We start from the raw sequence: 9,405 nt of genomic DNA on the forward strand, positions 1-9,405 counted from the left end.
ATATCACGTGGATGACATCAGCTCCACCCCCTTTGAGATTAAAAGACACGTGCGAAGGAGCTTGCACAAAAGCAATGATCAGAGATCCGGTCTCCTTAGACGGATGAATCTTCTAGAATCCTTCATGACAAAGGATTAGAGAGGGGTTTAATCTAAAAATCCTATATATAAGCAGATATAGACACAAGACACGTTACGTGAACTATTATCTCACAACTCGTCCATACCCTTCAATCCGGTCAAAATCAGAAACTGACTTAGACATCCGAGTGAGTTCGTCGGATTCTGGCCCGTCTGACCTACGTTACTATTTTGCAGGTTATTAACAACGTCAAATTGCTAAAGTAACTTGGACACGTAAGCAAGATCATATAATCAGTTATCAAGTATCAAAACTAGAAGTTGCAATTTTCGTGTTCGTGTCGTGTGATAGGGGTATTTTACTCCTATCTTTTAGCGTGATTTACGGGTTGATTTTGGATAGAATAAATAAGTTCAATTATAAAAATAAAGTGTTTTTGATAAAATAAAGAAATAAAAATAAATCTCGTATTTTCAGTTAATTTTCCTCGTTTTTGATTAGTTTAGGAAATAAAAACGTCAAGCTAACTCGGCTCTCAAGATTTGTATTTCAGGTACGAGAAAGGAGCAAAAATCCACTCTATACGCGGGGCGTATCATCCCTTACGCGGGGCGTAAAACACGGTGTCAGAAATAATTGCCTTATCCGTAGACACCATGTAGAACTGACTCAGCATACGCGGGGCGTATGACACATGTCGGCAATAATTGGCCTAATCCTGAAAGTCAGACTGCATTGTCTCCCGGAGTCAACTCTCCATACGCGGGGCGTATCACCATATACGCGGGGCGTAAAAGGCAGTTCTCCAACGTAAAAAGATCAGAGACTCATTTACGCGGGGCGTACTTCAGCTACGCAGGGCGTGTTTGAGACAATTAGACACGAAAGTGGTCCACGTGCAGGAGATTTCTGACGGAATGGGCATATACGCGGGACGTGTATCACCATACACGGGGCGTATTATGGGATTTCTACACTCAATGATGTTGCTCCATACTTGCACCTTGTGAAGTTACATTTGTGTCCCTAAGCTTGATGTATAAATAAGAGTGACTAGCACTCAATAAAGGAGAGACATCACCTTCTACCCTCTACCATATACACCTTGTACATAGCTACATTTTGCTTCTTTTAGATAGTTGTTGTGTAGTTTTGTAGTATAGATTCAGTTTAGGTAATAAAACTCTTCCACCTCGAGAGCTTGTTCGGTTATTCCGGCGTTCCATCAACATTTCGCTCCATCGTTCGTCACCAAGCTCGAGAGTTCCACTTCCAAGTCCTAAGAGACAACCTTGAGTCCGGTTAGCTAGTTCCGAGGGCCGATTCTCCCCTCTCTACTTGCTAATTAGCTTGCACTCTTCCTATGTACTAGGCTTGGTTGTATTTCCTATTCACGCTTTCCATATTTATAATATATGATTTGCAATTTCCGTTTCTATATACGTGTTGATGTTTATTGCTTGTTTTGATGCTCGTAATTGACTATTATATAGGGGAACGCGATTTCCGATGCCATTCGGGCTATCTTTAGGGATTCATATAGGTGTTGCCTTACCGGAAGTGACAAACCGGAAACCGTAGGAATTGACACACCACGGAACTTACGGGTCCTAGTTTCTGATCCCCAGCATTAGACACGCCTTGACTAGGAACCACGTAGTCTAAGTACTTCACGGGTCGGTCGAACTACATGTAGTCGTCTTTGTAAGAGTAAATCGTCAATCGAATATATTCGGAGTCATTGCCTTTTATATTTATAACTTATCGTCGCCCATTTCATTCCGTGGAGTTTTCGTTACATAAATCTGTCTCGCCCATAGTTAGGAGTAGTTTGTAGTTGTGTCTTACTTTACCCAAAGTAATCACCGCTTAAATAACATACGAAACCGAGTCGTCTAATACTTGCAGTTATAAATCCCGCGGATTTGATACCCGGTCTTAACCGGATTATTACTTGATACGACGGGGTACACTTGCCCCTATGTAGTCGTAGCGTCTAGTAGAGTTAAGAGTAATTTATAAAGATCACATCCATAGATTTAGAATCCGCACTCACAATATATACATTTCGTCGTGAAAATCTACCACTAGGCGTTGCGCTATCAAGTTTTTGGCGCCGTTGCCGGAGATTTATAATTTCTTGCAATATTAGACAAAAACGTTTTATTGTTAGTTTAAGCATTTGTAAATATTATTTTCTCTTTTTGTGAATAATTTATTTCGTTTTATGTTACTAATGATTTGTTTCATGGTATGATGCTTCATAGTCGTCATCGGTGGGACGACCGCATGGATGACGAATGCCCACACTCAACCTCGCAATTCGATGTGATAAACTCTTTGCTTAAAGATATTCATGAAGGATTATCTAACACTGAGACATATTTCAGGAAAATAGGAAATCTATGGGCCAGATTGAAGTCTCCTCGTGATTCCGCCGCGGACGAATCAAGTCGAGAGTCCAATTCGGTTTGTCAAAATGGGAAGCTCGAGTTAGTCGGGTCTTCTCGAAAGGATTCCCCAAAGAATAAAAGTCGTCTCAGTTGTGAGGAAACGGACATCGATGAGCCGGTTGTGTGCGGACCCATGGAAATAAATCTAAAGCTAGAAGAGTCGGAGGTTCCTTCTACCTCGGAACATTTCGCTCCTTTTGAACTATCAAAGGAGTCAAAAAGGGAGCAAACTAAACTCTTCGATAATTTCTGTACATATAGTTTTTGGTTTTTGTCAAATTCTTTTGAAACGAACAATCCGCTTTGCAGGTACGGGTTGTTTATTCAAGAATTTGAATTCCTAACGCGAATGGAAGCATACACCTAGGAGGAAATTCAAAGTCGAGCTACTTCGACTCAAAACGTAGCACCGGTTTGAGTTTCTCGAACCAATTGTCTATATGTATTATAAACTTTATCTCTTTTCTTTATTTTGCATTATTGTTATTTTATTTTCATCTTCATTTTTACTTTATTTTATTGTCTCCTATTTTCTTTTATTTTCATAAAATCAAAAGAAAAAAAAATAATAAATCCCTTTTAATCCAAAATTTTATGACACGCGGGGCATACGCACCTATACGTCCCGCGTATCTACGTGTCTAATCCTCATTCACAATAAAAGACACGGTACGCGGGGCGTCTCTCCTACCACGCCCCGCGTACGCTTTAATTTTCGGCACTTTTTGAATAAACGCCACGTGGGAGGACACGCGGGACGCGCCCCAGGGCACGCCCCGCGTATCCTCAGGGAGTTGTGAATTACAACTCCCCATGGCAACTCCCTTTCCCTCAAACTTCCCATCACTCATCTTCCCCATACACCTTTTCCACTTCCACACTCCACCTTCCTTTCCATCCAATCAACTTCCATCCTTCCAAATTCAAATTTTCAACTTCCCTCCATAATAAATTTTCATTAACTAGCTCCTTAATTATAAATTAATAAAAATAAAAAAGATTCATAAATAAAACATAAAAATCATAAAATCAATTAAAAATCATTAAACACTCATAAATCCAAAAGTCAAAAAAATCAGAAAATTACCAAAAACCACAAAAAGCCTTCATCTTCCGTCCTCATACGCGGGGCGTAACCCCATTTACGCCCCGCGTCCCTGCCCTTTTTTCCACCAAAAAGGGGCAGGAGGTGCGATACGCGAGGCGTGCCCTCTTTCACGTCTCGCATACCGCACCAATTCTTGCGAAAAATAAGCTCAGGAGGAGGGATACGCAGGGCGTGGCCCCTTCACGCCTCGCGTACCCCTCTGGGAATCCGAGCCTTGCTTGGATTTCCCACTTTTCCCCTATTTAAACCCCTCTTCTCACTCTTTTTCTCACTCACACAACCTACCTACACTCTCTACCCCTCATCCACTCCTCTGCTATCTTTCACCACCATGGTTAGGCGAAAACATACCGCCGACATGCGTCCCCCACGGTCCACTAGGGCCCGTTCTTCCCATTCCGCACAAAATCAACAACCACCACCCTCACCCGAGCGGGAGGGGACACCACCACTTACCCGCCTACACCGGGCTCCTTTTCATCTCCTAACCGAGGGGGAGGCCGAGCACTACCAAACACTTTCCACCGCCCACTTTATGGAACTCCCATACATTGAGCGGAACACTCTTGACCGTTTCGGCCTTGGCGGGGCTTTCGTGGAGCGCCTCCGTGCCCTCTCTTGGTACGATCACTTTCTTGCACGGCACCACGTTTACCCCTCCTTAGTTTTTGAGTTCTACACCACCCTCACCTCTAACAACGTCCCCGGTGCCGTCCTCTTCAATTTCCGCCTTCACAACCACCCCTTCACCATTGATACCCAATGGCTCCGCAATCACTTCACCAAACAAGCGGAAAATGGTATCTCCCATTGGCCCGAGGATGTTTCCGCTCGTGATTTTTGGACCTCCATCACCGGGTCCGAGGATTATGATGTCTCCAACCTCCGCCCCTCTCTCATTCGTGATCCAATCCTCCAACTTCTCCACCGCTTCATCTCCGTCTACTTTTCGGGGAAGTCGGAATCCACCAAGGTCAACAAGGACGAACTTTTGGCACTCTATTGTTGTGTCAACAACCGTGCCTATGACCTCTCCTATCTTGTGGCCGTCCAACTCCATCACATTTCCACCCGAAAGCGGGGCAAGATCGGGTTGGGCCATCTAGTCACTCTTTTCGCCACTTCCGCTCTTGGCAAGGCTACCCTTGCTCGCCTCCCAAGCCTTTTTTCTCGGCCCGTGGAGAAAAATGCTTTTAAGTCCCTTAACCATCCCACTTCGGGCCCGGGAGAGACTTCGGGGGCGGCTCATGCCAACGAGGAAGGGGGTTCGGATTCGGATTCGGATTTGGGTCTCAACTTTAGCCCTCCACCTAACCATGACTTCAATGCCATCTATGCTCGGTTGGATATCTTGGAGGATAACCAATGCCGGGACCGGGTTCATTATGACTCCCAATTCGCCACCCTCAACACCCGCTTCGACTCTATCGAAGCACAACAACGGGAGGATCAGGTCCATCTCGATGCTCGATTCGACGCCCTCACCAACTCCTTCGCCTCATACTTCAACCTCCACAGAAATCCGCCTCCACCACAATAGTTTCCGTTTTTCTTTCTCTTTTCTTTATGTGTTTTCTTTTGTTATTTCCAATGTTGCTTTATGTTTTAATGTACGCTGTTGTTTTTAATTAAATCGTTAAGTTCCGTTTGTGTTTTGTACTTTCGTTATTTTCGTTTTTATTGTTAAGAATAACACCACGCAGGGCGTACCCCATGGTACGCCCCGCGTGCCCATTATTTTTATGCTTAAAAAAGTTCAGAAACTCAAACACGCGGGGCGCCCTGTTCCTGCGCCCCGCGTATTTAAGTCTCTGTCTCCAAAAACGATAAAAAATACTACCTTACGCGGGGCTCCCCCTCTATTGCGCCCCGCGTATTTGAGTCTCTGACTCAAAACGCACTAAAAATGCTACCCTACGCGGTGCGCCCCCTGGGCACGCCTCGCGTAGGGCACCCGACCACTAAGGGTCTTCTTCTCCTTCCTTACCTTTCTTTTATTTTTGTTTTTGTTTTAACTTCTTTTTGCGACGCCCTTGGAATAGGCGTCATTTTAAATAACGCGGAGGGCCGTGCAACCCCGCACTTTTAGTTTGTTTTGCACTACCAAAAACAAAAATAAAAATTTAATAACAACAAAATAATTAAACTCATTTATTGACTCTTTTAAATTTTCCCGACATGTTATCCCTCCTTCGGAAATTAATTAAAGTTCCGTTATTTGTCATAAAAAATATAAAAGCGTCGGAACATAAAGGAATGGTTCAATTAAGAGATTTTAGTCTTGATCTCAAAGTTAGGGAATTTGTGCAAAACTTAGGATTAGTACTAAACTAAGACATTGAGTCTTAACCCAAATGTCATCTCCATAATAAACTTTAAAAATGCAATAAAAACGGGACAGTTGAGAATTTAGCGAAGACTTGATAGTACACAAATTAAACCCGAATCTTTGTGAGGTATTTTTGAGCCTAAAAGAGTTCGTACGAGAACTCTAATTCTTTCATAATTTTTCGAGAGCTTTAACTTCACTCGACTCATAGAATTTGCATCCAATACCGGGTTAAGTACACTTATTTGTGGTAAAAAGGCAATAGATGATAAACCGAACCCACTTAGGCTAATTTTTCTTAATTTATTTTTCTCGTTTTCATTGAACATTAGGAAACCCCTTCGAGCCTATTAACCAACTTTTTTTGTTAATACCCTCTTAACATTTAACCCTTTTTCCTCTTGTTCAATTACCGACATAATTAAAGTGCACCCGAATTACCCGAAATAAGTCACGGCCTTAGCAAATGAGCACCGTAAGTTCTCAAAATATTGTTTTTGTGCCTCTATCAAAACAAAGGATACAATAAAAATAAAAAGGCATTCTCAAGCTCCACCCGAGCAATTTTGAAGTATATTTTGTAAAATTCGCCAAGGCCGAAATAAACAATGATACGGTGCAATCACAAAACGGTATTTTTGAACTCGAGTTCCTTTAAACTAACCACTAAAGAAGCCACCCACATTACAACCCCCTCCGGATTCATTTTTAATATTGCCTAACCATATTTTAGGAGGAAAAACCCGGATGAAAATGCGAATTCAACATGATCTCAAGTAAGTGCAAAGAAGAGTGCTAAAACACCGACCCACCTAAAATTGAGCGTAAGAGCGAAATCCCTTGGTGAGGTACTATCGGGTTCTCAAAATATAATCAACCCCCGTTAATATTGCCTATTAAATCTTGATCATGGAGGTTTCAAACAAGTTTCGTACTCAATTGTTTGCGTATGTACTTACCGAAACCTTTGCACTAAACCATAACTTCGAAATCACGCACTTGGTAAAACCAACCTTCGGTTTGTCACATCCGTGTCCTTAATTTTAGATATTATACCCTAATATAAGGTTATATATTATAGTTGTTTATTGATTGAAGAGTTAATCGAATATTATGGATATAGTTTGTAGGTTAATTTTATGCTTTAAGTGTAAAATTAAAAGTTTAGGGTAAGTTTTAAAAGAAATTAAAGTTTAAAGGGACCAAAGAGGATGTTTTCCCTCATTGGGAATATAAATTCATATTCTCAAAACCTGATTTTCGGATACCCAAGATTTAGATTAGGGAAAATTTCTTTGAACTCCTTCTTTCTTCTTCATCTCCTCCATCTTCCTCTCCATTAACCCAAACTCACCAATCTTTGATCAAACCTTGACATGTAGAGATTGAACCGTTGGATCGAGCTGATTTTTTTATAGTAGTTTCTAGACATCCTAATGCACATTGTGGTCGGTGGGATTTTGATTTGGAAATATCTATATGGGGTTCGACCTAGGCAGATTCTAGTGGTGGATTTGAGGTTTTAAGGTGTTTTTCTCTCAATTAGTGCTAAAGTAAGTAATTATCAACTACCCTTTTGAGTTTTTGTATATATATGTATATACAACTCTATATTTCTCAGAAAATTGAATTTTTGTGGTGATTTTTGACATGCATTTGATTAATTGGAGTTTTTATGAATTAGTTTTTAACATGAGCTTAAAGTTAAGTTCAAATAATTATATATGTATTTGCATGTTAAGTTTAACCCATAATATATAATTATATATACATAATTTGGATTTTGTTTTGATAAACTTAGTATATTTGATTAATAGTTGTGTAAGATTTGATAGTTTGAGGAGTAGAATTAAAGAAAAATGTATTGAGAAACTTTATTAAAGTTGATTTATGAAGAAATGTGTACATATATATTAAGTGATTTTCTATAGATTTATTTCTCAAAGTAAATTTTAGTTTTAATTAAAGATTATTAAATTAGAAATTTTGATGAATTTATGAATTATTGTAATAAAGTATTTTTATATGATGATTTATGTGCTTATTATAAGAAATTGAAGTTAGTGTTGATAAGTATATTTTAAATTATTTATTGGTGATTTTAGTTAATAATGATTTATGATTTAATATTTTGAAGAATGAAATTGAAGGAAACTACTTGAAAATTTTATGATGTTGATTTATGAGTTATATATATATATATATTTACATATATATATATTTCTGATTTTAATTATATTAAAGAAGTATTTGATTTTAGATGATTTTGTATTTTGACAATTTTTAGAGAATATTTGAATAATTGTGGCTCTTTTGCGGAAGCCAAATGGTTTATGGTTTATGGTTTTGAAATAATTATGAAATTTGATTGTGAAAAGAGATTTGAGCATATTATAATTTTATGATATAAGATTTTTAGTATCCATCAAGAGTAATCCGGATAGGTGATTTTTATTAAAGTCCGTATTTAGTGAGAAATACGGTCTGTGTACACAGCTAAGACCTAATAGGGCATGGCAAAGAAGTGTTGAGTAAGACCATGCAGGGTTAGGCAAACTTATGAGATATCTCGATTCTATTATATTGTGGGGATTGATACATACGGGGATTATCTCTCGGATGGATACAATGTGCAAAGTATTTATTGATATACGATTTGCGAAGTATTTATTGATATATGGTTTGCGAAATATCTATTGGGATACAGTTGGTGAATCATTTATTGATATATAGTTTATGAAGTATTTTATTAAGATAAAGTTTATAAAGTATTTATCAAATACGGTTAATTGCAAACTTATTTATATTGTGATATTTGAGAAATAATGCTTATAACAAGCTTATGATATTTTAAAGTACATATTTGGTTAAACGTACTATTTTAAGTATTTTACTATGGTTTAATCCATAAAGTGTTCATCATTAAGAATATGAATTTTATATGATGCATTTTGAAAATTAAACTATATATAGTTATTTTGAGTATAAGTACTTTATGTAGTTGATAATTGCTTGCTGAGATTTCTGTCTCACCGTTTTAAATGTTTTAATGTTTTTAGGTGAGAAAATACAAGATATAGAGAAGGTTATCGGCCGATTAGGCGAGGATTGAAAGTTGAGGCTTATGGTTAGAATTATCATTAGAAATTTAGTATTTCAATTGTAATATAATGGAGTTGGAAAATATGTTGGAGTTTCTTGAAGGACTAATGTAGTAGGAATATGAGTTATTATTTCAGAATATATCTAAGAGGAATCTTGAAAATGTGAAACTTATGGAATTTGGTTAATTTTGGAGACTCTTAAATGTTGATTGTGATCTTTCTATTTCGCACCCGATGCCGATTGAGGTCGTTTAAGGGTCGGGTGTGACACGGTTTGTTTCTTAATTTTCTCAATCCCTTGTCTTTCGATTTCTTTTACTTGAGGACAA

The sequence above is a fragment of the Euphorbia lathyris genome, chromosome 4, assembly GCF_963576675.1.
Source record: "Euphorbia lathyris chromosome 4, ddEupLath1.1, whole genome shotgun sequence".
In the NCBI taxonomy this organism is placed as follows: Eukaryota; Viridiplantae; Streptophyta; class Magnoliopsida; order Malpighiales; family Euphorbiaceae; genus Euphorbia; species Euphorbia lathyris.